General features: G+C 40.4%; 1 pseudogene; it reads right to left on the bottom strand.

The window, feature by feature from the left end:
• Positions 1 to 24,409: 24,409 nt before the first annotated feature.
• On the bottom strand, positions 24,410 to 25,700 carry LOC101598009 (annotated as a pseudogene).
• Between the last annotated feature and the right edge of the window lie 607 nt (positions 25,701 to 26,307).

The following is a 26,307-nucleotide window of genomic DNA, read 5'->3' as shown; positions in this document are numbered from 1 at the left end:
CCTAGAAAAGACTATTGTACCTCAAAAGATTACAGCCCTCCTCATTAAGCAACTTCACAGGCTAACCCACATGAGCGCTCAGAAGATGAATACTCTAATAGAACAAAAGGAAACAGGACATCTTTTTCTAAACAAAGGTTCAATCCTAAAAGAAATTGCAAACACTTGCAAAGTGTGTGCTCAGGTAAATGCTGGACGAGACCAGATGGCCCTTGGGTCCCGCCTGAGGGGACACCAACCCGGGGCTTGCTGGGAGCTCGACTTCACTGAGGTAAAACCGGGTATGTGTGGTTACAAATATCTCCTAGTTTTTGTAGACACCTTTTCAGGATGGGTAGAAGCATTTCCCACCAAGCATGAAAACGCCAGAATGATAACCAAGAAATTACTAGATGATATCTTTCCTTGGTATGGAATGCCACAGGCACTCGGGTCAGATAATGGGCCTGCCTTTGTCTCCCAGGTAAGTCAGTCAGTGGCCAAGGCACTGGGGATCAATTGGAAGTTACATTGTGCATACAGACCTCAAAGTTCAGGTCAGGTAGAAAGGATGAATAGAACAATTAAAGAGGCTTTATCTAAACTAATGCTTGCAACTGGCTCAAAGGATTGGGTACAACTCCTACCCCTGGCCCTCTACAAGGCCCGAAACACCCCAGGCCCTCATGGCCTAACCCCCTTTGAAATCCTCTATGGCAGTCCCCCGCCAGCTGTCACTTTCATGCATACAGAAATTTCTAATTTTACTGATACCCCCACCTTACAGGCTCATTTGAAGGCCCTACAGTTGGTACACCAGGAAGTTTGGAAACCTCTAGCAGCTGCCTATAAAGAGGCGACTAATAAACCACTAATCCCCCATTCATTCCAGATAGGGGACTCTGTTTGGGTCCGTCGACATCAGACCAAGAATCTGGAATCTCGCTGGAAAGGACCTTACACTGTGCTCCTGACAACTCCCACGGCCTTAAAGGTAGACAGAATCTAAAGATAGACGGAATCACCACTTGGATCCACGCCTCCCACATCAAAGCTGCCCTGACAGAATACCCAGACAGCACACCACCAAACCCCGCATCATGGAAAGCACATTGCACTCCAAATCCCCTAATGATAAGACTCTCTCGATCTTCACATGCCTCTTCTTAACTTTCAGTTTTGTGAGTAACGTCTCTGCTAGTCCTCACCTTCCCTTATCCTTGACCTGGATAGTCATTTCTGAGGAAGGACAAATTATTTGGTCTACTACCTCCCCTGCCCCATTATGGACATGGTGGCCCTCCTTAACCCCCAATCTGTGCGCCTTGACCGCCCATAGAAAACCTTTTGAAGAGACTCTAAAAAGGGCCCATCGGAGGAGACACAACCCTCCTGTTAGCCCAGGATGTTACTCCAAACCTGCCAGGCAGTTGTTAAACTCCACTCTATATGTTTGCCTCCAACATGCCCAGGCATCAGACTGTGGGACTAGATTGGACTATTATTGTAAAAACTGGGGATGTGAAACCACTGGAAATGTATACTGGCAACCCAAATCCTCCTGGGATTTTATTACTGTAACTCGCCTAAATCAGGGTAACAAGATGCTTCTAAACATTACTTTCACCTCTCCCGGCAAGGCAGATAGGACATGGCTCAAAGGCCACACTTGGGGGGTCCGTTTTTACATAGATGGGCCAGACCCAGGTTTCCTCCTTACCATTAAGCTCCAATTATCGACTGACATAAGTCCAATAGGCCCCAACCCAGTCCTACCAGATCAAAAACCTATCCCCTGACTCCCACTTTCCTTGGCTCCGCCTCCTAAACCTACCAATGTTATAATTCCCCCTTCTAAAAGGCCAACCACTCAACCCTATAAACCCCAGTGATCGACTTTTCAGTCTAATACAGGGGGCTTATCTCTCTCTAAATGCCTCTAACAGTAATTATGCCCAAGACTGCTGGCTCTGTTTAACTGCTAACCCTCCTTACTCTGAAGGTATAGCCTTACCAGGAAATTTTGCCAATTCCACTAACATTCCTACTCGATGTCTTGCTGTTGCGTCCCATAAATTAACTCTTGCAGAAGTAACTTGCCAGGGCTCCTGTATCGGGACCATACCCACTACTCTTCAACATTTATGTAACAAAACTACTCCTGTGTTCCCTGGATCTTACTCCTTAGAATCTCCAAATGGAACCTATTGGGCCTGTAATACAGGACTGACTCCTTGCGTTTCTGCTACTGTCCTTAATTCTACTGCTGATTACTGTGTCCTAGTCCAGTTATGGCCACGCATTACCTACCATAGATCAGAATTCATTCTTCAGGTATTTGAAAACAGACCTAGGCAGGAGCCGATATCCCTTACCATCGCCCTCCTTTTGGGAGCAGTAGGAATCTTAGCGGGAATAGGAACTGGAACAACTGCCCTGGTACACTCTGAGCAGACCCGAGCCCTACAAGAAGCGATAACCACAGACCTACAGGCCATAGAAAAATCTATTTCTGCCCTAGAAACTTCCCTTACTTCCCTTTCAGAGGTAGTATTACAAAATAGAAGAGGCCTAGACTTGTTGTTTCTAAAAGAAGGGGGCCTCTGTGCTGCCCTTAAGGAAGAATGCTGTTTTTATGCTGGCCACATGGGCATAGTCCAGGAATCTATGGAAATGCTCAGAGAAAAACTAGCCCAAAGGCAGAGATTGCTAGAGTCACGACAAGGCTGGTTCGAAGGTTGGTTTCATAAATCCCCTTGGTTCTCCACCCTCCTATCCACCCTCCTGGGTCCTTTGCTCATTCTTGTACTCCTATTAACCTTTGGTCCATGTATTCTTAATAGGCTGGTACAGTTTATATGGGACAGGCTCTCAGTTATCCAGGCGTTCGTCCTCACTAGTCACTATCAGTCATTAAGTCAAAATGATATAGGATTATAAGTGAAAGATTTTACTTAGTTCCAAGAGAAATGGGGGAGTGTAAAACCCATGGAAAAATACCAGGAGCCTAAAACAGCCCCCAGATGCAGACAGGCAAACAATCTTGTGACCATAGCATGACCATTGACCCCGCCTAATGTACTATAGATAACCCTGACGGGATGTTTCCGAGAAGCAAACAAAAAAAGATCCCCACTGACCCCAAGTCTATTAATAAGTAACCAGTGCTGGGACTGTAACCATGCTTCTGCTTCTGTAAACCTGCTTCTGTTCTCCCTAACCCTATAAAAAGAGACCCTTCACCTTGCCCGGCGCGCTCAGCCTCTCGAAGGACTGGAGTGCCCGCAGGCGCCTGCATGAACAATAAAGCTGCCTCTTGCCTTTGCATCCAGTGGCTCGGTCTTGGTTCTTGGGCGTGGGTCCTCCACCACGGAAGATTCCCCTTCCCCCGGGAATCTTACACCACCACATTGTGCCCCTTTCACTATTTATATCTACTTCTCCACACAGGTTCAAGAGTAGGTCTCCTATGGTATGCAATGACTTTCATTCCTGACAGAACATCAGAAAGCAGGATTTCGGTGGGGAAAGCTCCCATTGCCATTGCTACAGTTGATTTCTTCATTATGGCTTCTATTTATTCTTTTCCTCTTCAACGCTTCATCCTCAATGATTCTCTCAGCCAACCTTTGTGATTTGCCTACTTGCATGAAGTTGCTCCTTGGTCATACAACATGCTAATGCTTGACCCACACAACTGATGTAGCTTCACATGTCCATGATTAAGTGGAGTAGGCAGCTATGAGAAGTCAAGCAGTTGGCTCATTTGACTTTAATGTATGCTCATATCTGCATTCTGTAAGCACTTCTATACCATTCTACATATCAGATTCAGTTATACCAGAAAGAATGATGATTTGGGTTTTCTCATGTTGGCCCTTGTTTGTCAGGAGTCCAACTTTTCCTGATGGTACACATTAATTAGGTAGATCCTTGGTATACTTGAAGAATATAAGATTGTTCTTGTCCTGTCCTTACAAAATCCTCCAGGAAGCTATTAGCTGGATCCATGTGTCATCTCTACTTGGACAAAACACATAATGGTGTGTCCAGTTTGCTAAATGCACTACTTTTTGAAAGACAGCTGTTGTAGTTACTTATTGTTACTGTGACAACCACCCAAACAGATGCATCTTATGGGAAGAAAGGGTTTATTTCAGGTTTATAGCTTCCACGGGAAACTCCACCATGGCAGAAGAAGCTGGTTCACTTCCATAGATCCATATCAGACAGAGGAAAACATACACAAGAAAGTACCACCAGCCAGAGTTCCAACTGGCTCTGAACACATGAGGCTGGTCTACAAAATCTGCCCCCAGGGACACCTCCTCTAAGAGGCTGCTAAACACAAGTAGGAAGCTTAACCTTCATCAGAAATCCCTAAGCTATGGGAACATACATTCACATTCAAACTATCACAACAGCATTCGACCTTCTCAGTGTTTCCTCAAAATTGACACATCAACTGCAAATTTAAAAATCCTTTTCAGTATTTTTTTTCTAAAATTTTTTGTTCATTTTTTATTTATTTATTTGAGAGTGACAGACACAGAGAGAAAGACATATAGAGGGAGAGAGAGAGAATGGGCGAGCCAGGGCTTCCAGCCACTGCAAACGAACTCCAGACACGTGTGCCCCCTTGTGCATCCCACGTTAGTGGGACCTGGGGAACCGAGCCCCGAACTGGGGTCCTTAGGCTTCACAGGCAAGTGCTTAACCGCTAAGCCATCTCTCCAGCCCCTTTTCAGTACGTTTTTAAGTAGGACAGTCTCTGAGTGGCGCTCTATGTGCTATGACTAATAGGCTCCATGGTCTTGATCTCATCCTAGACTACATTGCTGAGATACGTGTCTCCAATTAAGATAGTATTCTCTGTAGGATTGCATGCCCATGTTTAAAGCAGTATGTTGGTCACCATATAGTAGTGTCAGCTAATGCTTGATAGATAGAAAAGTGAAATTCACCCCTATACTCAGTTTCTATAAGAAAAAATAGAATTTGGTACTGTGGAGATGGCTCAGCAATTTTAGGCACTTGCTTGCAAACTGTTGGCCTTAATATTTTTCAATTCCTTGGCCATCTATGTGAAGCAAGATAGGCATTTGTTTGCAGGAGCAAGAGATTATGATGAACACACACACACACACACACACACACACACAGATAAATATATTCAAAAAATAATACGGAATGGAATTAAGCCAATAGAGTTGGTTAATTTCTTTAAGGAATCATAACATATTAGATATTTGGTGCTCACATCTGTCACTGACAACTTGGATATTTGTTGTAGTAGTATATAGATCTTGTGACAGTAAAGGATAAACTGAGTTACTCAGTAAGTTAGCTTTATGAATGAACTTTACTGGGTCTAGTCAGTCCCAGTGAGATGTACCTTCTAATTAACTTTGTATGGATTAAATTCTTTGACTACCTCTCCAATTTTATTAATCACTGTGATAATTAAAGTTTCTGGAAATTGATACCCATCAAATTGCCTCTGTTCCTTTGAGGGAAGGGTGTCATCAATACAGATGTTTCAGTAACCACTTTTCCACCATAACCCCTTGTCTGGAAATGCATATTACCGAGCATCTCAGTGACCCCAACTCTCCTCTCACTAGAACCTTTCTGATGATCTGAAAGAGTAATCTTTCACCTTTAGTCTTTTATTCATCTTGTTCATTTCCTTTGGCCCAGTTCTGCCTTCCTTTATATTTCACATCTGCTTGAAATAATTATCTTACTTTTCTTAGAGTTAAATATTAATGACCTGTAAAGGTTGCCTCATTCCCAGGATGTTGCATTCCCTCTTCAGACTATGCATCTAGGCATCGAGTTCTTCTTCTTTTTTATTTTTTTTCCTAGATCAAGCACACTTAAAACACTCAAAAATTAATCCATGGGCTGAAAAGATTTCTCAGTGGGTAAGGTGCTTGCCTGCAAAGCCTAACAACCTCAGTTTAATTCCCCAGTACCCCTGTAAGCCAGATGCACAAAGTGTCACATGCATCCGAAGTTCATTTGCAAAGGCTGAGGGCCCTGGTGCACCTCTCTCTCTCTCTTTCTCTCTCCCTCTCTCTCTCTCTCTCTTTTTTATCTCTCTGGTTATAAATAAATCATTTGTTAAAGATAATCCACAATCCAAGTAGTGGTCCCTGACCTCAACACAATCAGTGACAAAGGACTCTTACACTTTTTTTTTTAATTTTTTTTTTTTTTTTTGAGAGCGACAGACACAGAGAGAAAGACAGATAGAGGGAGAGAGAGAGAATGGGCGCGCCAGGGCTTCCAGCCTCTGCAAACGAACTCCAGATGCGTGCGCTCCCTTGTGCATCTGGCTAACGTGGGACCTGGGGAACCGAGCCTCGAACCGGGGTCCTTAGGCTTCACAGGCAAGCGCTTAACCGCTAAGCCATCTCTCCAGCCCCTCTTACACTTTTTAAAAAACATTTTGTTCATTTATTATTTGAGAGAGAGAAAGAGAGGAGAGAAAGAGACAGATAGAGAGAATGAGCATGCTAGGGCCTCTAGCTGCTGTAAACAAACTCCAGATACATGTGCCACCTTGTGCATCCAGCTTTAAATGGGTACTGAGGATTTGAACATAGGTCCTTTGGCTTTGCAAACAAATGCCTTAACTGCTAAGTAATCTCTCCAGTCTACATTCTTATACTTTTAAAGACTGTGGTCTTTTTAATTCCTTATCAGACCAAACATATCCCATGAGTTATTAGTATGTTCTGGTGTTTAACTCTAGTTATGAGCCTGGAAGGTAGAAGGAGCTGGGAGATGGTCCTGGTGAGGACTGAGTCCATTACTTTGGGAGGGTAAAGCTTCTGCATCATTTTTCAACCTGGTGAATGCACTAGTTCTTACTTAGTAAGTATAAGCTATCTTTGTATGTCAAATATTTGAAGTAAAGCCAGAAGGTTGAATAGTTGGCATGTTGTAGGTCAACAATTCATATGACCCCACACTAATTTTCACTGTCTTAGGACCTACCAGGACTTTTATCTTGGCTAAGCATCCAGTCATTTTTGGAATTCTGTAACTGAAATGAACTTAACCATATATATCCTTCTACTACAGTTGATAAGTGCTCCGACGGATGGTAGAAAGATTGTCTGGTTCAGAGTTAGCCATGAACTCTCAATAACAACCCTTAGCCTCTCATTACCATTATGAAGGACAGTCTACTCTGCTTTCTTTGTAGACATTGCCGCCATCCATTCTTTTAACTGTTTGTGTCATTATTGCTACTATGTCATTGGCTTCACCAGGACACTGTCTACAGATACTGCTACTGGAAGGGTATGCAATTGAGTCCCACTATCAATATGGTGGTCTCTTCACCTGCTGGGTAGTGGGTGATCTAGGCTCAAACCCCTACTAAACTGTTCATTGGCATAGATCATTTTTAGTACTTGTCTAGATTTCAAGTTAAAGTTAAACATGCAAGGGTTTTCCTCACTCCTCCTCCTCCTTCTTTTAGGAAAAACATCTTTACGAGGACAATGAAAATGAGGCTGGGGATATAGTTCAGTAGGTTAAATACTTGCTTTGTAAACATGAGGACCTCAGCTTGATCCATAGTAGTCACATAAAAATGATACACAAGATTTGCATAATAGGAGAGGGAAATGATATCAAAACATAAGAGACTAGTTGGAAAGAAGAAGAGATTAACTAGAAGGGGAAATTGAGGAGGAAAGGAAGAGTAGTGGAAATGATTATGATCATGGTATATTGTTTATATTTCTGGAAGTTGTCAATGAAAAAAATTATTTAAAAAAAAACACTTGATTTGGCATGTGCATCTATAATTCCAGCACTGAGAAGGTAGTGATAGAGATAGCATTGGTATAGGAGGAGATTCTGCCTCAAGTAGCAAGATGGTGAAAAACTGAGGAAGATACCTAAATAGATCTCTGGCCTCCACACACACTCATGCACATAGGTGCACAAATGCCCAAATACATATGTCCATACACACACATATGTACATTATACATACATACACAAAAAGTATGAGTGACCTAGGTATAACTGAAAAGATTTTTTTTTTCTATTTTTTAATAGTTATGTACACACTGTGTATACAGCCATGTTGGTACCACCGTTAGCCACCTCCCTATCCTCCACCCTCTGCAGGGACCCTCCTTGTTGGAGAATGTGGGTGGGGCATTGTAGGGTTAGCCATCAGTTATGGGTAAGAGGCAATGTCTCTGTGCATAATGTCCCAACATGTGACTCTAACAATCTTTCTGTACTCCCTTCTGCAAATTTTCCTGAGCCATGATGGTCTACTTTATGTCTAGTTATGAGCATGAGAGGCAGAAGGAGATGGAGGATAGCCCTGGTGAGGACTTCAGTAATAAGATCTTGGGAGCCTCTATGTTCCTGGATATCTAGTTTGGTTGGAGTTGAGTGCTCTCCACGTCTATCTCCTTCACCCTTGTGCTGTTACCAGGTTCACCAAAAAAGCAACACTCTTTCTCATTTCCCCTATTACTCTTGGTTTCAGTTGGGGCCCTGGTGAGGTGCAGTGGATTTATTCTCTCCTCAGGATCTGTATCCATCTGAAAGAGAGAAGCAAATTCTCCAATGGAGAGTGAAGTCAGCACCAGATAAATGGGATAACCATTATTTATTTTAGAGAGAATTTAATAGGTATAGGCCCTCTTGTAGCCTACATTTGATGGGACCTTGATAATATACAGCTGGCTTATTTTTTGGATATGGTTCTTACATGCTTCCCAGCTCTAGCTATGAGTTCCATTCTGTTGGGCCTTGAGAGGCCCGGACGTGAGGCCTAGTGGAACTTCCTGGGCCTAACTGCCTCCGCCCAGCTATGACTCAGCAGGGGGCCAAATGGCCTCTGGCCTGCTATTTCCACACAGGAAATTAGAATTCCTGCCTGTGGGCAGTTATAACTCAGCAGGGGGCCAAATGGCCTCTGGTCTGCCACTTCCGCACAGGAAGTTAGAGTACCCTGCTCATGCACGCTTACAACCAATTATCTCAAAGGTCCTGGTATGCTATTGGCCTTTACATCTCACCCTACTCTAAAGTCTACCCTTCCTTCCCAACATTATATAAACACCCGCCTGTAACAATAAAGTGAGTTCCTGCTTTGAAAGGACTCTTGACTCAGTGTGGTTTTTCTCTGGTGGCCAGGAGAGGTTTCTGGGTCGTCCAATGCTCATCATCCCCTCAACCCCTAGGGAGGAATCAGCAGGCCTGGTTCTTCCCTCGGCACTACCTGAGCGGGAAAGAGCCCAACACCATTCCACTGAGCAGATCATTTATCCAAATCAAGAGCAGTTAGTGTCCCAACATGGCTGTACGCTATTATTCCACTTATGTGAGCATCACATCAGGTTGTCTGCTGCGGAGTAGCTTAGAATGCGAGTTGCTTGGACAGATGTTGGTCATTTTCCCCCAGTTGCTCATGTAGTACCTTCTGGCTCAAGACAAGCTGTGTGGGTACTGAGTATCTTCCAGATTCCAGCCATATTACTCCATGTTACCTACCAACAGCATATTGTGTCTTTGGCAGTAGGGTCTTACCACTAACAGTGGTGGGTCATCAAGGACTCTGACAGAAATCTGTTTTCTTTTGGGAAACCTTGTAGAACTCTCTGATCAAAAGCTCACTGTGGATGTTAACCACATGCATGGTACTAGGAGTTACAGGCCAGCACCAAAAAAAAAGAAAGGGAAAAGAAAAGGTAGGTAATATAAAAGAGATAGAAGAGACAGAGAGAGAGAGAGAGAGAGAAACAGGAGAAGATTAAGATTACTCTTCATCATATCCTCTCCAGGGCCCTGTGATTCAGAAGTTCCCTCTAAGTACCTGATGAAGGTTTAACCATTTAGTCTGTCTTTTAGGATGCAGAATTCTATATTATCATTGCCCTTGCAGTCCAATTTTGTGTTCCTCATCCCCACCCTTACCCTCCTCTCCCACCACACCCTCCATTTTGTCCAGTCCTTGAGGTGCATATTAGGTATGTCAGCATCTTGGGCAGATTCAGGTTAGGAGCAACAGATGAGTGAGATCTCACGATGATTATCTTTCTGTGATTGGGTGAGTTCACTGAGAATGATCTGATTCATGTTTGACCATTTTTCTTCAAACTTCATTGTGTCATTTTTCCTTACTGCTGTGTAGAATTCCATTTTGTAGATATACCACATCTTGGTTATCTATTTTTCTAATGATGGACACCTGAGTCAATTCCAGTTCTTAGCTATTATGAATTGAGCAGCCATAAACATGGTTGAGCAAATCTCTCTGAACTGAGGCATGGAATTTTAGGGTAAATGCCCAGTAAGGCATAACTGGGTCTGTTGGTATATCTATAGTCAACCTCTTTAGGAATCTCCATATTGCTTTCCATAATGATTCTACCATCTTCCATTCCCACCAATAGTGAATGAAGGTTCCTATTTCTCCACATCCTTGCCAGCATTTGTTTTCATTTGATTTTTAATGTTTGTTACCTTTACTGGGGTAAGGTGGAATCTCATGTTTCTTTTAATTTGCATTTCCCGATGATTAGGGATGATGAACATTTCTTAAGTGTGTGTTTGCTGTTTGTATTTCTTCCTCTGAGAACTCCCTGTCCAGTTGTTTATCCCATTTTGTGAGCGGTTTGTTTGACTTTTTGCTGTTTAGGGTTGTGAGTTCTTTGTAGATTCTAGAAATTAGGCATCTGTCAGTTGTATAGCCAGCAAAAATTTTCTTGCATTAAGGTGTAATCTATTGGCTCTGATTACTGTATATTTTTCAGTGAATAAACTTTTCAACTTCATGAGATCCCAATGGCTGACTTTAAGTTCCTGAGATACTGGGGATTTGTTCAGGAAGTATTTTCCCATTTCTATATCATGGAAAGTTCCTCCTATTTTTCCTTCTAGGATTAGCCAAGTTTCTGGTCTTATATTGATGTTTTTGATACATTTGGACTTGATTTTTGTGCATTATGAAATGTGTGGATCAAGTGTCATTTTTCTACATATCATATTATGTTTGACTAGCACCATTTGTTGAAGATGCTGTCTTTCTTTTCCCAGCATTATTAAGGCTTTTATCAAATTTCCACTTGGTATAGTCCAACCCAAAGTTCAGATCCTCAATTCTGTTCTACTGGTCTATAATACTATTTTTATGGCAGTACCATGTTGCTTTTATTAGTATGACTTTGTAATACAGCTTCAGATCAGGTATGGTGATACCTCCAGAGGTGTTTCTTTTGTTGAGAATATGCTTGGATGTCCAAGGCCTTCTATCATTCCATATCAATTCTTACACCAATTTTTTCTATCTCTGTGAAGAAAAATGTTGGGAATTTTATTGGTATTGCAGTAAGTCTGCATATTGCCTTTGGTAAGATTGCCCTCTTCACAATGTTAATTCTGTCTGTCCAGGAGCATGGGAGGTCTTTACATTTCTCAAGTCCTCCTCAATTTATTTCTTGAGTGTTTTTATGTTTTCATTGTATAGGTCTTTCACATCCTTGGCTAAAGTTATTCTGAGGTATTTTATCTTTGGTTGCTATTGAAAGTGGGAAAATACAACTTATTTCTTTTTCTGTATCTTTGTCTTTTTCATATAGAAAAGCTACTGTTTTTTGTTTATTGATTTTGTGTCCTGCTACTTTGCTAAAGGAGTTAATCACCTTTAAGAGTTTTGAGATGGAGGTTCTTGGGTCTCTTATGTACGGATTCATGTCATCTGTGAATAGGACTACCTTAACTTTTTCCTTACCAATTTGTATCCCTTTTATTTCTTTATCCTATCTTATTGCTTGAGATAGGACTTCCAGTACTATGTTGAAGAGCAAAAGTGAGTGTGGACAGCCCTGTTTTGTTCCTGATCTCAATGAGAATTCCTTCAGTCTCTCCCAATTAAGTATTAGTTGGGCTTTAAGAGTTTTATATATACCCTTTATTATTTTGAGATGTCAACCATCCATGCCTATTCTCTCCAATGTTTTGATCATGAAGTGATTCTGTATTTTGTGAAAGGCCTTTGCTGCCTCTATAGAAATGATCGTGTGGTTTTTCTGTTTAAGCTTATTTATGTGGTGTATTACATTGATAGATTTCCATATGTTGAACCAACCCTGCATTCCTGGGATGAAGCCTACTTGATCAAGTTGGATAATTCTTTTTATGTGTTGTTGAGTTCGGTTTGTGAGGATTTTTTTCAGGATCTTTGCATCTAAGTTCACCAGGGAAACAGGCCTGTAGTTTTCTTACCTTGTGGCACCTCTGCTGGTTTCATATTAGGGTGATAGTAGCTTCATAGAAAGAGTTGGAGAGCTGTTCCTGACTTTCTTTTGAGAGACTAGGCTTTCTTTGATAATTTTGTTGAATATGTTCTCCATGGCTCTGGTCTGCATTTCTTTACCTCCTGGTATTCCCATGATCTGAATATTGGGACATTTAAGGATATCCCACAATTCCCTCATGTTCTGTTCACAAAAAAAAAAAAATTGAACTTATTGAACCTTTTGGACACAAGAACTGTTTCTTCTGTTTTGTCTTGAAGTTATGAGTTTCTATCCTCCACATGGCTAACTATTCTTGAGAGCTTCTATAGATTTTTGGACTTGTTCAAAGTGGTTCATATTTTCTACCTTTTTTAATGTATAGTTTCCATTGCTCTGTCACTTTTGATGTCATTTTCTGATTTTCTTAATGCTTTTTGGAATTCATCCTTGCATTTCTTTATGTCTTCATTGATCTTACCAAGCTGGTTATTGAGGTCCTCCTTTTTTCCCCCTACTCTTCAGATCATTTAACTGTCCTTGAAACCCTTCCTAGTTCTTTTCTATTAGGTCTGACCTAATGAGGACACCATTTGTATGATTATCTGCCCTTCGTTGCTTTTTTGCAAGTTCTGTTATTTGCTTGGTCAGGGTTGCATAGCTTGTATCTTCATTGTGGTGTTCTGATCCTATTTTCTCTTCTATATTTTGATTAGAGATATCCATTGTGGGATTGGGCAGTCTTGGTGGATTTAATTGCATTTTATTTTTTATGTTATTCCTTTTGTGCTGTGGTCTGCCCATCACAGTGTAGGAGTCTTATTTAATTTAGGAAGAAGCTGTAGTCTACTCTTGAACTGTCTTCAGTGATTGTTCCCTTTCATGTTTGTTTCAACTAGGCTTCTCATGGCAATGCCTGATCAGAGAGAAGGAGTCCTTGAGCCCCTGGTGGGGGCCCAAGGACCTGATATAGGGGTTTTTGTTCTATTATTTGTGGTGTAGACTGAGTGGTCAGGTGGTCTGAGGGGACAATAGTGGTGGGGAGGAATGGGACAAAACAGACTGCTGTTGTGGCTGTGCTGCAGAGGAGGAGAGGATAGGAATGCCTGGTGGCTCAGTGATTGTGAAGGGTGAAGGGATGGTACAGTGGGTCCCTTGGGACCTGTAGCAGGGAGGGGGATAAGGGGTGGCACTATTACAGGGCTGGGCAGTGATATAGGATTGCTGTGGGTCAGGTGATATGGGGGGAACATGGAGATTCCATGTGGTGGGAGAGCCTATGAAGGGATGAACCCTAGCTTGCTGGCTTGGGTCCATGCACAGAGTGGCAGTGGCATTTTTGTGGTCGCTGATGGTAGAGGGGTGCAGCACTAGCCTGCCAATCTGGGTCCATGTACAGAGGCTTGGCGGTGAAAGGGATGGCTTTTGCACATGGAGGACCCCTACAGGAATGCTATTCTGCTGGGCTGGGTCTGCACATGAGGGTGGGGGTGCTGGTACAGTTCTTGTGTGGAGCTCTCTGGTGGAGGGAACACCTGGGGTGGAGCTAGCCTGTTGGTGTGGATCCATTCATGGGGTGGGGCACAGTGGTAAGTAGGATGTTATTCATGTGTGGAGGTTCCCTTGTTGAAGCTAGGCTGCTGGCTTAGGTCGGTGCATGGGAGTGGGAAGTTGCCCTGAATGGGATGGCTTTTGCAAGCTTGGAGGCATGCGTGGAGCCATGCTGTCCAGTTGGCATGGATCCCCTTGCCTGTGGATAGTGCAGGAGGAACCTGTGGCTGTACTATGGCTACAATGGCTGCTTGAGGAGATTGGAAGACTGGTGGGCTACCCGAGAGCATGGATCCCCTACTTTTTTTCCTCTGTGCCCTCCCACTGGAGATCTATTAGCATTTGCTTAACCTTAGAAGACCAAATGAACCCTAGATGTTTTGACTTTCTTTCCCCAGGAGGTGCGATAAGGTTAGGTGGAGCTATCTTGACTAGAAATGACTGAAAACATTTTTATACCACAGTGTAAGTGAAAGACAGGGATTGGAATGCCCTGGGCGTGGACACTAAGAAAAATTATATGTAGGGTGTCAAGCCAAGTTTATGCATCAAATATCCCATTTCTCCCAGAAAAAGGCCATCAGTCCATTTCTGTGACATGCTCCATCAATCGATGAGAATAGTTGTTGACTCTGTGCAAATGGATCAGTACATTTCAGGTCAATAGCTTGGGGTCTTTTTCAGTTGCACTCTCATAAAAGGAAATACAGATATCCTCATGGCTTTCATATGAAGATATAGTAGTACAACTTTTGAACACCTTTCCAATTCTCCTTCCACTGACTTTTAAAAATAATATAATGATAGGCATTGTTTGCTGATCATTGTCTCTAAGTAAATTTACACAATAAAGGGTTCCCAGTCAGAAGGACCTGAATTCATGTAGCATGAGTGTTAAGACAAGATAGAATTCCACTTTGGTTTGCAATATTGTCATTTAAAGAAAATAGCTATACTGTAAATGCATGAATCTGGGACAAGTGACTGGTCATCATTTAAGTATTCATATATTATCTCTTTCCATTTTCTATTAAACCATACTCCATGTATCTTACAATAGAATAAAATACCCATAAATAAAAGGGGAATCCATGAAAATGTAGTCCATGAGTAAAAGGGAGCATTTATGAATCACATACTCATGTCAACAATGCCAGAGTGATGCATGATAGATATTTTAAAAATATTTTGTTGAGTAGCAAATTCATTTATCTCCATATTTGATATATACTAGACCTCCAGTATATGAAATTACTTATTTTCTCTTTAATCTGAAAAAGTGCATTTCTAATGTATATTATGTTGTTCCCTATGTAGAAGCCAATAATGACTTTTCCAATAGAAAAATATTCGGGAAGAATAGTAAAAAATATATATGCACAATTTGCAATGATCACTAACATCATTTCATTAGAGATATGAAAGATATAGATACGGATTAAACACAGATTGTTATTGACCTGAAATATTTTATCTCAGATGAATATTTTACTTCGCTATGCCACATAATAAATACCATATTCCAGGTATTCTTCTATATTTTCAAAATGACACAGCTATAAATGAAGTTGGACCTCTAAATATTTCTGTCAAGCTTGACTAAATGGTAAATGAGAAAAAGGCAAGCCATTATTAGAATTCTATTTTTGACACAGAACTATGCTTTATTTGATATAAGTGTGTGTTATTGTGCCTGGCCTGCCAGCATGCCCAAGGCCTTGGTTTTGCAAGACTGAACTTTCTTTCAGTAGTATATCAGGGCACAAGAGTATGTCCTCACAGTAGTAAACAATTTCCTATCAAGTGTGTGGCATAATACAGAGTTTGAGTAGGAAGAAAAGCAGGCTAGTATTGTTGCTTGTGGAACCCACTGACCAGGGATTGGATCTATTTCCATGTTCAGTACTTGACTTTTAAATGAAAGAAAAATGAAACAACCTTTTTTTTTATGACGATTCAAGTTTCTCTTTTGAAGAATAACAGATTTAAACCGTTAAGTTGTTTCCATCTGTGGCTATTATAAATACAGTATTTTACTGGATATAGAGTTACATTTGTATAATCCTGTACTCAGGTGCTGAGCCAGGAAAATTATGAGTTCAAGGCAAGTCTAACTACAAATTGAGACTCTTACCCAAAAAGTTAAATAACAAAATTAGTCATGTTTCTATCTCAGCTTCCTTATTAATACCTCTTTTTTTGAATTTATGCTTTTGGGGATGTTTTTAGTAAATATTTAGGAATAGAATTGTTGAATAATTTGGCAAGCACTATGGTACATTTTTTACTATTGTGAAGAAATACTCTTGTTCCCTGACATACTACTAAAATTTCAAATTGCTTACTAAAGTTACATTGATCTCTGATCATTTGTAACCACTGATGATGTGTGAAAATTTGAGTTTCTCTACTTCCTTAACATTTGATATTACAGAAAATTTTTAGCCATTCTAAAGTGTTTGTGATGCCACCCCATGCTGACAAATGCAAGTAGGCTATATTTCAAAACTATGAACTGAGTGAAATAAATTAGGTACAAAAGTTCATATACTATATGATTCCATTTTTATGAAATTCTGTGGGGTAAATTGAACCAACAGTAACAAAAAGCTGATCCATAGCTGTGAGGTGCCAGGGACAGAGCTACAAATTATCTACATAGGGCTCTAGGGATGGCTTAGTGGTTAAGGCACTTGCCTGCAAAGTCAACGGACCTAGGCTTGATTCCCCAGGACTCACGTAAGCCAGATACAGAAGGTGGCATATCCATCTGGAGGTCATTTACAGTGGCTGAAGGCCCTGGCTTGCCCATTCTCTCTCCCTCTGTCTGCAGTTCTCTCTCAAGTAAATAAATAAATAAATGAAATTATCTATATAGAACAGAAAAATGAAAGAGAACTTTTGGGAATCTTGAAAATGTTCTCTATTTTTATTACAATGGTGATTTGTGTTATATGTGTAAAAATTATTAGAATTATCTTCTTAAAATGCATACATATAAATTATACATGAATGAAAATGATATACCAGCAACATGTTAAACCTGCTTTGATTATTAGAAAAGGTTATCAACATATTCTCTTGTGATTCTTGGGAACATGAAGCATTTTAAGGACAGGAAACTGACTATTGGTGACCAACATAGCAAGCACAGTTCTTTGCAGAGAAGCCTATCTATGAAAGCTATCTGATGGATCTGTCAAAATCAAATCCTTACAGCTAGAGAGAAAAATCCAGATCCCATGGTCATTTGGCTCAAGTCGGTTATTAATAGCTTAACCAAATCGGGTATGTAGCAATGGTAATTAAGCTAATACTTGTTGTTTGTGAAAAGCAATGAAAGGGGGGCAAAACAGTCTTCATTCTACTACCCAAAGGCAAATATTGCTCATATTTGAAGTATTTCTCCATTTCTAATGCATTTTTACATGTCTCTGATAATATGGTAAGTGCTGTTTTATAAGTATATTTTGCACTCAATATTAAATCATTTGCATTTCCCAAGTCATTAGACATTCCATAAACATTATTTTAATAACTTCTTAATAGCTCATCATATGCTGGTACCATAATTAACTATCACTCTTTTTTTCTTTTTCTCAATTTTTATTAACACTTTCCATGATTATAAAATTATCCCATGGTAAGACTGTCCCTCTCCTCCCCACTTTCCCCTTTGAAATTCCATTCTCCATCATATCCCCTCCCCATCTCAATCAGTCTCTCTTTTATTTTGATGTCATGATCTTTTCCTCCTCTTATGATGGTCTTATGTAGGTAGTGTCAGGCCACTATGAAGTCATGGATATCCAGGCCATTTTATGTCTGGAGGGAGCATGTTGTAAGGAGTCCTACCCTTTCTTTGGCTCATACATTTTTTCTGCCACCTCTTCCACATTAGACCCTGAGCCTTGGAAGGTGTGATAGAGATGTTACTCAGTACCCCAGTCACTTCTTTCCAGCACTATGATACCTTCTGAGTCATCCAAAGGTCACTTCCATCTGAAAAGAGAAGATTCTCTACCCAACATGAGAGTGGCATTAATATTAGGGTATAAATATTAAGAGAAGGGCTTACTGGGCAGTTTAATAAGCATAGTATATACATTTTTCCAGAAATCAGCAGATATTACACCCCTAGGGCTCACGACTACCCCTGTTTTAAGTTTTCAGTATCAAGGATGTATTCCCCCCCAGTCCCCCCAGCCCCCCCATGAAGCAGGCCTCCAGTCCAATTGGAGGGCAGTTGATTTCCACTATGACAGATGTGCCACTATTGCATCCATTGGCTCATTTGGCCTGGCTAGCCAATTATAAGGCTTGTAGTGTCCACTGTTGAGTATCTCTTTATATATCTACTGGTGGTATCTCTCTCTCCCATTAAACTACATGTAGAATCGCTTCTTCCAGCTTTCTGTCAGCTGGTATACATGAAGGAGTTTAATAGCTCAGTTCCAGGATTTCTCCGTGGCCTTGCAGCCCAAGTATGTGGAGTCTTCAGCAACAGGGTCTTACCATCTATTCCTGGTGGGAAACCAAGGGCCTCGGCAATGGCCTGTAATGTTTTGGAGGAATAACAGACCTCCCTGGCCAACAACTCACTGGAGGTATCCCAGCCCTGGCACTGGAAATTTTCTAACAATGATTATGGCTCCTGATTGTTCCATTATCCGAAATCGTAGGATTTCATATGATTTATTTGCATCCTCTTACATTTTGATTAGCCTCCCTCCACCTTTCCTTTACTCAATCTCTTCCCCTGATCTCACTTTGGGACTTTTAATCCCCATTAATCTATTCTTCTACTTACATATATACAAGACCAACCTATTAAGTACCCTCCTCCCTTCCTTTCTCTTCCCTTTATATCTCCTTTTTAACTCCCTGGCCTCTGCTACTAAGTATTTTCCTTCTCACACAGAACCTCAATCATCTGTAGCAAGGATCCACTTATGAGGGAGAACATGTGGTGCTTGGCTTTCTGGGTCTGGGTTACCTCACTTAGTATAATCTTCTCCAGATCCATCCATTTTCCTGCAAATTTCATAACTTCCTTTTTCTTTACCACTGAGTAGAACTCCATTGTATAAATGTGCAACATCTTCATTATCCATTCATCAGTTGAGGGACATCCAGGCTGATTCCATTTCACAAATATTATGAATTGAGCAGCAATAAACATGGTTGAGCATGTACTACTAAGGAAATGGAATGAGTCCTTAGGATATATGCCTAGGAGTGCTATAGCTGGGTCACATGGTAGATCAATTTTTAGCTGTCTTAGGAACCTTCAAACTGATTTCCACAATGGCTGGACCAGATTGCATTCCCACCAACAGTGTAGAAGTGTTCCTCTTTTTCCACATCCCCGCCAGCATTTATGATCATTTGTTTTCATGATGGTAGCCAATCTGACAGGAGTGAGATGGAATCTCAATGTACTTTTAATCTGCATTTCCCTGGTGACTAGGGATGTAGAACATTTTTTTAGATGCTTATGCACTATCCATTTTTCTTCTTTTGAGAACTCTCTATTTAGCTCCATAGTCCATTTTCTAATTGGCTAGCTTGATTTCTTATCATTTAACTTTTTGAATTGTTTGTATATCTTAGATTAATACTCTATCAGATATATAGCTGGCAAAGATTTTTTCCCATTCTGTAGGATGCCTCTTTACTTTATTTACAGCATTATTTGCAGTATAAAATCTTTGCAATTTCATGAGGTCCCAGTGATTAATCTGTGGTTTTATTGCCTGAGAAATTTGGGTTATATTCAGACAGCCTTAAAAAGACCAATATGTTGACGGGTTTCCCCTTCTTTTTCCTCTAGCAATTTTAGAGTTTCAGATCTGATGTTAAGATATTTAGTCCATTTGGATTTAATTCTTGTGCATGGAAAGAGGGAAGAATCTATTTTCATCCTTCTACAGATACATATCCAGTTTTCCCAGCACAATTTGCTGAAGAGGCTTTGTTTTTTTTCTCCAATGAGTATTTTTGGCATTTTTTTTAATCAAATATCAGGTGGCTATAGCTACCTAGACTTATATCTGGGTCTTCTATTCTGTTCCATTGATCTACATATCTGCTTTTGTGCCAGTACCATGCTGTTTTTGTTACTATGGTTCTGTAGTATAGGTTAAAATCAGGTATGGTGATACCTCCCACCTTATTTTGTTGCTCAGTATTATTTTAGGTATTTGAGGTTTTTTTTGTCATTCCAAATGAATTTTTGGATTGTTTTTTTTCTACTTCCATGAAGAATGCCTTTGGAATTTTTATGGGGATTATATTAAATGTGTAGATTGCTTTTAGTAAGATTGCCATTTTCTCAATATTGATTCTTCCAATCCAGGAACAAGGGATGTTTTTCCATTTTCTAGTGTCTTCTATAATTTCTCACTTGAGTGTTTTATAGTTTTTATTGTAGAGATCCTTTACTACCTTGGTTACGTTTATTCCAAGGTACTTTATTTTCTTTGATGCAATTGTGAATGGGAGTAATTCTCTGATTTCATCCTCTGTGTGTTTGTTGTTAGCATATATGAAGGCTACTCATTTCACTGTATTTATTTTTTATCTTGCTACATGACTATAGATGTTTATCAGCTCTAACAGTTTGCTGGTAGAGTCTTTAGGGTCCTTTATATATAGAATCATGTCATCTTCAAATAATGATAACTTGATTTCATCCTTTCTAATTTGTATCCCTTTTATGTGTGTATCTTGCCTTATTGCTATGGCTAAGACTTCCAAAACTATATTAAATAAAAGTGGGGACAGTGGACACCCTTTTCTTGTTCCTGATTTTAGTGGAAAAGCTTCATGTCTTTCCCCATTTAGTAATATGCTGGCTGTAGGCTTGTCATAAATAGCCTTTATTATATTGAGATATGTTACTTCTATTCCCTGTCTCTGTAGGACTTTTATCATGAAGGGATGTTGGATTTTGTCAAACGCTGTCTCTGTGTCTAATGAGATGATCATATCATTTTTGTCCTTCAGTCCATTTATATATGTATTACATTTATCCATTTGTGTATATTGAACCATCCCTGCATCACTTGGATAAAGCCTACTTGGTCAGGGTGAATGATCTTTCTGATATATTCATGTATTCTGTTTGCCAATAATTTGTTGAGAATTTTTGCATGAATGTATGCTCATGAGGGAGATTGGTCTGTAATTTTCTTTTCTTTCTTTTTTTTTTTTGTCCTATCTTTGCCTGGTTTTCATATCAGAGTGATTCTGGCTTCATAGAAGGAATTTGGTAGGATTCCTTCTTTTTCTATTTTATGGAAAAGCTTAAGAAGCAATGGTGTTATTTGTTCCCTGAAAGTCTGTTAAAATTCAGCAGTGAATCCATCTGGGCCTGGGCTTTTTTTAGTTGGGAAATTTTTGATAACTGCTTTGATCTCAATGCTTGTTATAGGTCTACTTAAGTGATTAATCTCATATAGATTTAACTTAGGTAGGTCATATAAATCAAGGAAATCATCCATTTCTTTCAGATTTTCATACTTTGTGGAGTATATGCTTTTATAGTACATCCCTATGATTTTTTGAATTTCTTTGGCATCTGTTGTGATGTTACCTTTTTCATCTCTAATTTTATTAATTTGTGTCTCTTCTCTCTTTCTTTTGGTCAGATTTGCTAAGGATTTATCAATCTTGTTTATCTTTTCAAAGAACCAACTCTTTGTTTTATTGATTTTTTTGGATTGGTTTTTTTTTGTTGTTGTTTCTAGTTCATTAATTTCTGCCCTGGCCTTTATTATGTCTTCCCATCTACTGATTTTTGGTTTGCATTGTTCTTTTTTCCCAAGGCTTTAAGGTGAAGCATTAGGTCATTTACTTGCGACCTTTCTAATTTCTTAATACAGGCACTTAAAGCTATAAATTTACCTCTTAGGACTATCTTCATTGTGTTCCAGATATTTTGGTATGTTGTATTCTCATTATTGTTTGACTCTATAAATTTTTTGATTTCCTTCTTGATTTCCTTATTGACCAACTCATCATTTAGCAATGTGTTGTTTAATTTCTATGATTTTTGTGTATGGTCTATAGACTTTCTTGCTATTGATTTGTAGTTCAATTCCATTGTGGTCTTTGTATTTTATGAGAAACTGAAACAAAATTCTTAAAGCTAGATTATCTGGCAAGTGCACAAACAAGGTTAAGGCACTTAATATACTTGTCCATAGCTTTAAATTTGGCAAAAAAATGGGAAAAATGGGGTTTTCAATGTTAAAAAGGCATTTTAAAATTATTCAACACATTTTTGAGAGTAAGATATATTTAACTGTCTTTTAATACTTAACCTGAACTATTAAAGTTAAAATATTTGTTTAGTTCTCTATTTAACATAACCTCATGACAGTCTGTTACTAGAACACTGTGGTTTAGATGGCTTTTGATCTCTTCAAATTACTTCAAGTCTAATTTCTTCATTCAAGATACTTTATCTTGACTGTGACTTCTTTTGCCTTAGATAGCCATTGCCACCTTCTTTCTCATTTAGGCCCTTTTGGAATTTCTTTACTCTGACCCTTATAAGTGGTGGATACTACAAAACCCACAGCTCATCTGTAGTGGGAATGCTGGTAGAAATTGAACTTGGTACTTGGCACTATGAAAATCTCCTCAGGCCTCTCCTCTGTGATTTACACATCATACGCCTATAATGGAAGTGGGGGAAGAACATACTGAGGTAAGTGAGACTGGTTCTGATTACCTGAATTCATGCTAGAGAATTGTGTGAAGCTTCTGTATGTAGTTCAGTCCATCCTAACTTTGATTTGGGCCACGGATGTGTGAGGGAATCTCTTTATCTTAGAACTATGACATGGAGTTGGACATTTTTTTTCTTTCTTTTTATTTTTTAAATTTTGTTCTTATTTTTTAAATATTTTTAAATTATTTATTTGTTTATTTGAAAGAGAGAGAGGCAGAGAGAAAGAGAGAGGGAGAGAATGGATGTTCCAGGGCCTCTAGCCATTACATACAAACTACAGATTCATGTGCCACCTTGTGCATCTGGCTTATGTGCATACTAGGCAATCAAACCTGGGTCTTTTGGCTTTACAGGTAAGTGTCTTAACTGCTAAGTCATATCTCTAGCCCTTTAATATTTTATTTGTTTATTTCAGAGAAATAGATGAGAGAGAGAGAGAGAATGGGCATGCCAGGTCCTTTAGCCACTACAAAAGAACTCCAGATACAGCCTTTTACTTGTTACTCTATTGCTGCTAGTGTATTAACCATTTCCACTTCCTATGGCATTTGCCAGGTTTTGCATTTAAAACTCATCGCTTATTCCAAAGTTTTATAACAATTGCTTGACATAAAAATAACCTATTGTTCATTTAGTTAGCTAGCCATGGTCATTCTATGTATATATGGTAGGCCTTCTTCAATCCTTCTGCCCCCAGAATCCTGGGTGCTTGGATTATCAATATATGCTACCATGATTGGATTATAAGTTATTTTTAAACTCCTGTCTTCCTCAGAGAGAAGGCCCTATCCTAACACTAGTTAGCAAATTACATTTTATCACTCATTTTATTTAACTCATATGCATGACCAATATAAGAAAAGTAGCATGTAGTCTTGTAATTTAACCATCATCTGAACCAGCTCCATGTGCCATATACACAATCTGGCTGGCATTTGACAAGATGAGTATAAAAAAATATAAATAAAATGATTGGAGTAGATTGTGAAGGCTCAGTCAGCAAATTGCTTACCGTGCACATATGAAGACCTGAGTTCAAATCCCAAGTACCTGTGTAAAAGCTGGGCATGGTGGAGCATGAAAGCATGCACCCAATCCTAGCACTGGGGATGGAGAGGAAGAAGGATTCCTGGGGCTTACTAGTTAGGTAGACTAGCCATATGGCTGAGCTCAAGGTTTAGAAAGGATCCTGTGTTAAAAGAAAATGATCAGAGAAACATTTTTTTTTTCCTTTATTTGAATAGTTCAACTCCTGTATTCTTCTCAGCTTTAGAATTTTGGCAGATTTTAAAACTTAATTGAAAATAAAACTGTTTCTTTCCAGGTTATGTGCTAAAATTGAAATTATAAAAATACTCTATAATGCTTTGACAGTCAGCCTCAACCATGTGACAAGGTCACATTGATAACATATGACAGTGAACAATTTGAAACCTGACTCAAGCCTTTTTAGATGAATCAACATCACTCCACAATTTTATAGATGCATTTATATTCATTGCAAATGAGGTGAGAGATAACACCTAAGTGGTTCCGCCTAAAGTATAGCAAAATTCCCCTGGCAACTGTCCATCTTCCTGACTCCATTGCTATGTGCTTCATGGGGGCACATCAGGGCAACTGGCTGAGTCAGGGTCGAGGTTTCTGGGAAAACAGGTGTCATTTAGACCATCCTGCTTGACGGTCCTGAGCACTGAGGTCACATGCCCAGCAGAAGGAAATTTGGCCCAACAACAGTGCACGCTGTACATTTGACATATTTTGCCCTCTTTTTACATTCATCTCAGTTTTGGTTCACAATTTTTTATTTTCTTTCTTTCTTTCTTTCTTTCTTTATTTTTTTTTTGGAGCAGGGTCTTTATTTTTCGTCTTCGTGGGCGGACAGCGTGGGTGGGCAGCAGGTGGCGGCGGGGGCCTGGGTGAAGCGGTTCAGCAGGGCCCCCAGCATCTCCTCGCACATCGCTAGGCACCGGGGCACGTGGAAACAGCCTTTGAAAGGACCTCCCTTGATGGTGAGAGCCACCTTTCCCTCTTGATTCAGATAGCCAAACCACTTCCCGTACTCGGGATCTCTAAACTATTGGAAGGTATATTCAGCCACCTGGTAGAAGAGGTGTAACAAGGAAGGGTCCCCGCTGTCACTGCAACCCGTGAGGAAAGCAATCATGGCTTCGTTGTGTGGCCACCAGAGCTTCGTGTCCCATTCCAGCTGCGTAGGGCACAGGTTATCAGCATCCTGGAAGTAGAAGAGGCCTCCATGCTCATGGTCCCACCCAGAGCGGAAAGACAGCAAGAGGAACTTGTCAATAACGTGGGCTCGAAGTTCAATGTCACCTTTCCTGATGGCATGCCTGAGCAGGAACCAGCCAGCCTCCAGTACATGACCTGGATTCTGCTGTCTTCCCAGGTAACCAGGGAGTTCCTTGCCATCTCCTGACACATTCTCCAGCACAACTTGTCCATCCCTTTGGGCATGCTGCAGAATCCTCTGGGCACACTGGTCCCTTAGCTCGGCTTACTTGCGGGCCAGCTCCTCTTCCACCTCCCGGAGCTGGTCCACCAGGTTGAGCAGCATCATGGGCACAGCCATGGGCTCGGTGGCCTGGGTCCCTGACAGCTGGGGCAGGCCCAGCCCGGCAGGGTCCACCCGCACTCAGTGGACAATCTGATCCATCATCTCCAGGGCTTCACTCTGGTAATGCATTTCTCCTATCACCCTCCACAGCTCATTCATGACCATGGTGTAGAAACATTCGCTGAAGATGGTCCTCTGTACTTTGATGAGACGGCCATCCTGGGTCAGCACAAAGGCACACTTCTTGCCAGGGGCTGCCACCTGGGCATAGCGCAGCAAAAAGTCACTGCCTGCTTTTGCTGAGTCCAGAAGCTCAGAGCAGAGGAAGCACTCGAAACTTCGGTACAAGCGACAATACATCATACCTGCCTCTCCTGCAGCCAGACATGCTTGAGGTGGTCGTGCACCCGCCCATCGTTGCCAAGGCAGGTGAAGAAGCCCCAGTGTTCTTGGTCGTGAGAGTACGCCATCCAGAAAGCCACCACGCGTTCAAGCTCGTGAGCCACACGTCCTTCCAGACCTGCAGCGTCGCCTGCTCTTTCTCCATGCTCTGCAGCACTTGGAGACCCCAGTTAATCACTCGCTCTCTTCCAGGACGCTAGAGGTGGTGTTGATCCTGTGACTGTCACTCAGCTGACCCACAACTTTTTATTTTCTACATGAACAATGCATGTTGCTTTGACTCCTGACTACAAACCCAATTACCCTCTCTTATGCATGTGTTATAACATCTGTGATACCAAGTGGGCTACCAGTTAATCTAGGTAGGATGAAGAAGCAGATACGTTCCTTCAGCATTCTTCCTTGAGGGCTCCTCATTTCAAAAGGTTCACTATTCTTCCTATTGTTGAAATGCAGAACAGCTGGTACAGGTACAGGTACAGGTAACCTATCAAGGACTCAAGTTATAAAAAGCTTGCAGGACTTTTATATTAAAGACATAGTAAGATATATTTTGGTCCAGGGTTTAATGATTTGATGAGAAATTCTAACTTTTACCTTTTAAAATGAATAAAATAAAATTACAAGCTGAAACAATTGATTCAGTTTGTTCTGAGTTTTATTTCTTTCTTTTTTTGATTTTTCTTTCTATAGGTCTTCTTTTCTCCAACCTCCAAATGTTTATCCCTTAGGTTTATAACCCATACACACAGACACAGACACACACACACACACACACA

Source organism: Jaculus jaculus, chromosome 7, assembly GCF_020740685.1.
Source record: "Jaculus jaculus isolate mJacJac1 chromosome 7, mJacJac1.mat.Y.cur, whole genome shotgun sequence".
NCBI lineage: Eukaryota > Metazoa > Chordata > Mammalia > Rodentia > Dipodidae > Jaculus > Jaculus jaculus.
Note: the sequence above shows the minus strand (reverse complement) of the source record. Positions and strands in the feature narration are given on the sequence as shown.